This window comes from Mirounga leonina, unplaced genomic scaffold (genome assembly GCF_011800145.1).
Source record: "Mirounga leonina isolate KUSES-001 unplaced genomic scaffold, KU_Mleo_1.0 Mir_93, whole genome shotgun sequence".
NCBI classification, from domain to species: Eukaryota; Metazoa; Chordata; class Mammalia; order Carnivora; family Phocidae; genus Mirounga; species Mirounga leonina.
Window position 1 is genome coordinate 22,687,293 of NW_023270854.1, and position 8,249 is coordinate 22,695,541.

Consider the following 8,249-nt stretch of genomic DNA (forward strand, 5'->3'; position numbering starts at 1 on the left):
CTAATATATGGTCCAGAACGGCACTCATTTTAGCTTCAGAACCTATGTGCTCAATATGCTCTTTGCCACCAATATGTCTCTGTTTCACCCCTAATGTTACCTATTGTAGCTTAACTTATTCACACTACCAACTCACACACATTTTTTTTTAAGATTTTATTTATTTATTTGAGAGAGAGAGAATGAGAGAGCACATGAGAGGGGGGAGGGTCAGAGGGAGAAGCAGACTCCCTGCCGAGCAGGGAGCCCGATGCGGGACTCGATCCCGGGACTCCAGGATCATGACCTGAGCCGAAGGCAGTCGCTTAACCAACTGAGCCACCCAGGTGCCCTCACACACATTTTTTTAAACAAGCTCCGGCCAGTTTTATTAAAGAAAAATTTTGCATGATTTACTTTTCACCCGTCTGTTCTGGTAGGCTTCTCGTGATATGAGAACCACCTGGATCAATGACAGCCAGTGTGCGTACTCTACGGCATTCCCCACATGCTGCGCCCAATTCAATATTGTTGCCATTGCAGTGATGGACACGTTTTGGCCAACATGGTGCAGTATTCTATTTCAGATTTCCTCAAGGCTGGGCAGTTGTTGGCCAGGATGACCAATTTCCCTTTGCCATGTCTGATCATTTTCAGAGTCTGCTTCTACCCCAGAGCGTACTTTCCACTTTTCATAACAAGTTGGAGCCTAGAGTTGATTGACTCCAGAGAATTTTTTGTCTTCTTTGTGGCCCCCATCTTCCTGCCTTAGGCATAGGACAGCGCCAACCAAGAGCAGCCATTAGGATGGCCAGGAACGAGAAAGGAAAGCTCAGGCACATATATTATTAGCACATAGGCTGGAAGAGGAAAATATCCCTAAAAATCAAAAACATTACTCAGGCAGTAATGACAATGGGTACCATTTACTGAGCTAATTTTACATTCTTAATGATTTTAAAAGCATCCCTGCAAAGTTGTATAATTGACTCAATTTTTTAACCCTATGAGTCAGACCAGTCAAGTGGATGGTTTAAGATCATCAGCAGGTCTGTGGCAATTTGAACCCAAATCTGCCAAATTCAGAGGTCCCTGATCTTTCAGCTACTACTTGAAGGCTTCTTACTAATCCTTAGGCACAACCAGCCTAGTGTAGTCAAATGGTCTGTTAAAGTGACTATCATCATTGCAGAACTATTAACAGCCAAAAAATGAAGGAAGTGTTAGGGTCCAAGGGCAGGCCACCCCAAGATGGGCCACTGTAGCATGAAGATCATTTGTAGTTAAAAAGTGATCAAACCCATAAAGAAGATGTGGTATATATATACAATGGAATATTATGCAGCCATCAAAAGGAATGAGATCTTGCCATTTGCAACGACGTGGATGGAACTGGAGGGTATTATGTTGAGTGAAATAAGTCAAACAGAGAAAGATATGTATCATATGATCTCACTGATTTGAGGAATTCTTAATTATAGGAAACAAACTGAGGGTTGCTGGAGTGGGGGTGGGGTGGGAGGGATGGGGTGATTGGGTGATAGACACTGGGGAGGGTATGTGCTCTGGTAAGCGCTATGAATTGTGCAAGACTGTTGAATCTCAGATCTGTACCTCTGAAACAAATAATGCAATATATGTTAAGAAAAAAAAAAAAGAAGAAGAAGAAGGTAGCGGGAGGGGAAGAATGAAGCGGGGGAAATCAGAGGGGTAGACGAACCATGAGAGACGATGGACTCTGAAAAACAAACAGGGTTCTGGAGGGGAGGGGGGTGGGAGGATGGGTTAGCCTGGTGGTGGGTATTGAGGAGGGCACGTTCTGCATGGAGCACTGGGTGTTATGCACAAACAATGAATCATGGAACACTTCATCTAAAACTAATGATGTAATGTATGGGGATTAACATAAGAATAAAAATAAATAAATAAATAAATAAATAATAAAAAAATAAAAAGACAAAAAAAAAAAAAGAATTCTACCTGAACAATCACAAATGTCTTAGTCTATTTGCCTGCTGTCACAAAGTATCAGAGCCTGGGCGGTTTATAAACAACAGAAATCTATTTCTCATAGTTCTGCAGGCTGGAAGCCAGAGGTCAGGGTGTCAGCATGGTCAGGTCCTCAGGAAAACCCCCTTCTGAGGCACAGACTGCCGACTTCTCCTTTTATCTTCACGTGGCACAGGCCAGCCCCTGGGCCTCTCCTTATCAGGGTACCAAGCCCCTTCGGGAGGGCTCTGTCCTCGGGACCATATCACCCCCCCCCACCAAGGCTCTGTCTCCAAATACCACTACTCTGGGGATTAGATTTCAGCCTATGAATGTTAGGGGGGACACAAACATTCAGTCCATAACAAAAAAAATGACATCGATCAAGAAGAAAAAGGGGAAGTGTCCTTTAAAAAAACAAAGCAAACAAACAACAAAAAACCATGCAGAGAGCTCTCTCATAATCCCAGATTTTAAAAAAAATGCCTAAATTATGGAAAGAGGCACTTATAACCAAGGAATATTAGCCTGTCCTAATGATCCTAGGAAAAACAGAGTCCAAATTGCCCTGAGGCTTAAAAATTGGTGTAAGGGCATTGCAAGGGGGCTTTGGGCCGTGGTCAGAGCAGGAAGGAGGAGGATGGAAGGGCTGGTTGGGGGCAAATGATGTCATGTTGAAAGCTAGCAGAGAAAAGTAGGGCAATTCAACTCCTATATTACTTTCTCTATCGAGGAAAGTGATCTTCAAACTGGGAAGGCTAGGACAAATATGGTTCATAGGAAATTGAAACCTGAGAGAAGCAAGGAGACAGGAAAATATCTGGCCACTGAGATGCGTTGAGGCGGATGACATCTCGCCCCACAGAGGAAGGTGTGGGGTATAAGCAGCTGCATTTTGGAGAACAGGATCATGCTCCAATTTAAAAAAAAAAAAAAAAAGGAAATGGGTGGATTACAGAAAGGTGAAAGTAAAAGTATCCAGACCTGGGAATATTTCTCTACGGATATGTAGACTTTTCTTCCAGCGAGTATTTCCATAGCCATAAATATCTCCTTAAAACAAAGAGGTGTCCCAAGTATCTTTGGTAAGTAGTGATTTAAAATGAAGTTGAGACACCTGGGTGGCTCAGCCGGTTGAGCTCAGTCTGACTCTTGGTTTCGGCTTAGGTCATGGTGGTCTCAATGTTGTGGGATCGAGCCCCGCATTGGGCTCTGTGCTCGGCGGGGAGTCTGCTTGTGATTCTCTCTCCCTCTCCCTCGCCCCGCCACCCCTCTCTAAAATAAATAAACTTTAAAAAATAAAAAAAATTAAAATTAAATGCAGTAAAAATTAGTAAAATTAATTTTATTTTTAAAATTATTTCATTTTGGGCGCCTGGGTGGCTCAGTTGGTTAAGCGACTGCCTTCGGCTCAGGTCATGATCCTGGAGTCCCGGGATCGAGTCCCGCATCAGGCTCCCTGCTCTGCAGGGAGTCTGCTTCTCCCTCTGACCCTCCCCCCTCTCATGTGCTCTCTCTCTCTCTCACTCTCTCAAATAAATGAATAAATAAAATCTTTAAAATAAATAAATAAATAAATAAAATTATTTCATTTTATTCATTATTATTATGTTCAATTAGCCAGCATATAGTACATCATTAGTTTTTGATATAATGTTCAATGATTCATCAGTTGTGTATAACACCCAGTGCTCATCACCACACATGCCCTCCTTAATACCCATCAGTCAGTTAACCCATCCCCCCAACCCCCTCCCTCTGTAACCCTCAGTTTGGTTCACGGAGTCCAGAGTCTCTCATGGTTTGTCTCCCTCTCTGATTTCTTCCCATTCAGTTTTCCCTCCCTTCCCCTGTGATCCTCCACACTATTACTTATGTACCACATATGAGTGAAATCATATGATACATGTCTTTCTCTGCTTGACGTATTTCACTTAGCATAATCCCCTCCAGTTCCATCCATGTCAATGCAAATGGTAGATATTCATCCTTTCTGATGGCTGAGTAATATTCCATTGTATATATGAACCACATCTTCTTTATCCATTTATCTGCGGAAGGACATCTCCTTCCGCTGTCTCCTTTGGCTATTGTGGACATTGCTGCTATGAACACTGGGGTGCAGGAGCCCCTTCTTTTCACTACATCTGTATCTTTGGGGTAAATAGTTAGTAGTGTAATTGCTGGGTTGTAGGGTAGCTCTATTTTTAACATCTTGAGGAACCTCAGTAAAATTAATTTTAAATGAACACACTTCACCATATAAACCAACAAGTCTTCTAAAGTTTTTTAATACCAAGACCTAATTACATTATTTTCCAAGTTAGAATGACTAATAATTAATACAGATGATACTGTACTTTTCAAAGTAAAGAAATATATTTGACCCATACATTTTTATGAATCACATTTGATATCACCAAATAAACTTTACTGAGGAAAGAAATTGTTTAAAAATCTCAGAAAAACAGACATGATGAAAAGCTAGACATTGTGTACAAATAATGTGAAAATACTGTCACAGGTATGGAAATGTGACATCATCATCGGAATATAATAAAATGTTATAAAGCAAAGGGTTGTCAAAATACAGAAGAAGAGATATTCCGAAAGAAATGAAAAATCAAGATCATGCAGTAGCAGCAACAATTTCTAACTTGTAACAGATACTTAAATGCCAGGGGGAAATGAACAGAACTATCTCCAGAAGCAATGGTGGCAAAAGACAGGTAGGCTTTCAAAAATGCAAGGGACGTAGCTAATTAAATTACCGCCTCCTTCAAATAAGAGTGAGAATCTCTTGGGAGAATCTAAGCCCCTTAACAGACACATTTAAGAGCACTTGATGAAATGCTACGTATTTCAGTAGGAAACTATTTCAACAGTGAAATGACATCGGAATCAGAAGCATATTCCGCTGTGACACTTAGTAGTTGACATCTTTCCAAACAGCCACCACAAGTCTGAGGTTCTCATGAGACTGAGGTCTCCCAGCTACATGACTATCCACACTCATTTCACCAAAGAACACGAACTCTGCTGGTTGCCCCGTATTCTGGGTGGAGAACACCAATTGGTTTTATGTAGCTTAAGTCTACAGGGGCATCAACTTTCCTCTTAGACGCATCACCCCACAGAGCTGGCCAATCAGGTGTCATCTGGAAAATAACCAGTTCATGGACTCCTTTGGAGGTTTTTCTATTTTGGACCATGGTACCACGTAAGTAATCTCAAACTCTTGTTTATCAGTGAGAGCCAAATTTGGAATGAGAAATTGTTCTTGGCATTCTCTATTTTGGGTCAAACCTTTCTGAACTTCATTTCCATGAGCAAAACTATCGTACTTCCAAACATAAAATACTTTATTCCTTCTGCCTCTAAAGTTTGCACTCCAGAATCCAACCAAATCAGAGTCAGCTGTCCAAAGAGGAATGGTTTTCATGATATTTTCTGGAAACTCATTTATCTTTAAAGGTTTAAGGCAATAAGTATGAAACTCATAGAGTATTCCACCATATTGTTTGGGGCCCCCTATAGCAAAGGTGAACACATCTGAGGGTGGACGGCTATGTGGCCAGACCCCTCAGGAGACAAGTATGGTGGCCACTTCAAGTGTTGGGAAGAGCAGCCAGTTGGTGGTCTTTCAAGGGTCCCTCCTCTTATGGCTTCCCTACTAGAAACAGGACCTGGACAATTTTTAAAAGAGTAAATGTCTTTCAATATTTAAAAGATAATGATTGAACATAATTACTTGATGCCACCATGGTTTTTATCAAACAAGCTTTACCAAACTAACCTTGTTTCTGTGCTGACAAGTTATAAGGGAAGCCAACGTTTTCCTGGGTCGAGACTTCAAGAAGTCATTGTCGAACTATCCCTATGGACAATGTGGATAAACATGGACTGAATGACAGTTACATGACGAAGAGTTTTCTTAACTAGTTGAATTACTGAGTATATATGCTATTGATAAACTCAGTTCTGTCCATCTGAAAAGTAGTGTGTGATGATGGGTGGGGTCCTCTTCTTGCAAAAAACATATATTTGACACATGTTTATGACTCATATGGATATATAGAAATCAGATACATGATATTTTGATGCAACTGCTTTGAAGATATTTTGACAGCCGTGTAAAGCAATTTAATTTTAAGAAATTTTTCTGAAGTGTCAATTAATAGAATTATATCCACACTGACTTCCTGATCTTCATCCCATTTCCGAGTGAATCTTAGAGGTGCAGGAAGGTCAAACCCAGGAATGGAATGCGGCTTTGAGGTATTCACTGTTCACATTTCTAGGAAACGAAAAAGATATTTTTATATTTGGATGTGCCCATTTTGGTATGACCAAATCAAAGGCGTCACATACAAATGTTTTTTCCAGACCTGATTCCCATACATTCATCTGCATCACAGATTTGAAACTCCATAGCAGTAAGGATAGCTCTCTTCAGCACACCAAGAGGAGTTTACTTTCCCGGTTGGCAGTAATTCACTGAGCTTCTGATATTGTGAAGGCAGAAAGACAGAGGGATAGCTGGTGTGTGCTGGCTTTCCAGTCAATATCTGATAAATCTCCACCGAGCCAGATGGTTTCTTCTTGCCTATAAGGAATACAGATAAAGACTGCATATCGTTCCAGGTTCTTTGGTTGTAAGCAATTGAAATAGACCCTAGGTTACCTGAGCAAGAAAGGACTTTATGGGAGGGATACTGAGAAGTGCTTGCAATAATAGTAAAAAGAGAGGTGGACACCAGGGTCTTGGAAAAACCCAGGGATGTCAATAGAGAACCCAAACACCTGCTTCTGTAAGAAGTGCCCTCATCCGGGTCATTTCCACCAACCACGTGTCCCTCAGCATCTCTGCCCAAGTTGCAAAGCGTGCCCTCCTCACTCCCCCCTCCCCTCCCCTGCTTCATGTTGGGTCATATGACAGCCCAGCCACATGCATGCAGCAGGGCAATTTCCCAAAGTAAAAAGAAGGGCACAATCACCAGAGGAAAGGGGCAGTCTGCTGGGAAAGAAAGAAAGAAACCGATCCACTGGAGACCTGAACTTGAGCCAAACACTCATTTTAAAAAATACAGATTTGGCCTCACCTGCTTCATGTATATAGGGGCTTGATTGACTGCAAGCTCCACAGGAACGCCAGCAGAGCATTGGTGGTCCCAGCGTCAGTGAGACAGCGCCCCTCAGGGCTTCCACCTTCCAAAGTCCTGGCACTGTCACTGTCCCTGCTCTGCCATGGGTGGCCCTCCCATGGTTCTGGGCTCAGGGACCCTCCCCTCATTTGCTCTCCAGCTGGTAAGGTGGTAGCTGTTTCCTGCAGTTACTAATGTCTCCCTCATCTCACATTTGCCTGTTCCCTCAGTCCTTCCATAGCTGTGTAAACAGCTCCTGCATGAATTTGTCTCGACTGGAAGAGTTGTGTTTCCTGGATCCTGACGGATGCACGTGCCGAGATCCACCGTAGGATGCTGAGGGAGTTTCACACCATGTCATACTTGGAATGTGTGTTTTATATAAAGGAAGACTTAGGGAATGTGATAACCAGCTTCCCCTATCTGAAGAGCTTTCATCTGAAAGGGGGATTATATTTATCCCATGTAGTTCCAGAGGACAGAACTAGGATTAGTGAGCAGGAGTTTGAGGGAAGCAGCTTTCAGTTCAAAGCAAGGAGCGGTCTTCTAAGCCCTTGAACTGCTCACAATGGAATGCAGTGGGCAGCTTTTTGGGGGGAGTTAGTCAAGCAGAGGATTAGTTTCCATCTCTCTGAGACACAGGAGAGGTGCCCACCAGAGTGACATGCTGGGCCATATCAACTCTCCAGACCCCCCAGTCCCCCTGCAGAATCTACAGGCTTGAATTAAGGATTCGGTAATTTTCTATTGGAGCTGGAGGACAAAACTAGTATGCTTGGTGGCCTGCAAAAAATAACAACAATTATCCTCTAGGATTTAGTGTGGCCCCCAGAGTAATTTACAGCAAGGACTCTTCCTCCAGCGCTGAAGAAATTCTATACCCAGCCGAAAGCCGACACCCTTTAATAAAAGATCCTTCTCCTTTGCTCACTTCTCTGGATCCACTCTGTGTACCTGGGTTTTACACCCGGAGGCCCTTTGGAAGGGCAAAGCTGACCACAGCCTATAACTAATGGAATCAAAGGATTCTAGTGTTCTGAAGAGAGTTGCTCATGCTTGTGAATCTCGTTTGATGAATCCAAATCTCAGGATCCTTCTACGGCGGGCGGAAGCTTCCCACCTCTGCCCTGGATTCAC

At 42.6% G+C, this 8,249-nt stretch overlaps 2 pseudogenes; both read right to left on the reverse strand.

The window, feature by feature from the left end:
• Positions 1 to 392: 392 nt before the first annotated feature.
• Positions 393 to 738, reverse strand: LOC118004619 (annotated as a pseudogene).
• Positions 739 to 4,637: 3,899 nt separating this feature from the next.
• On the reverse strand, positions 4,638 to 5,551 carry LOC118004555 (annotated as a pseudogene).
• Between the last annotated feature and the right edge of the window lie 2,698 nt (positions 5,552 to 8,249).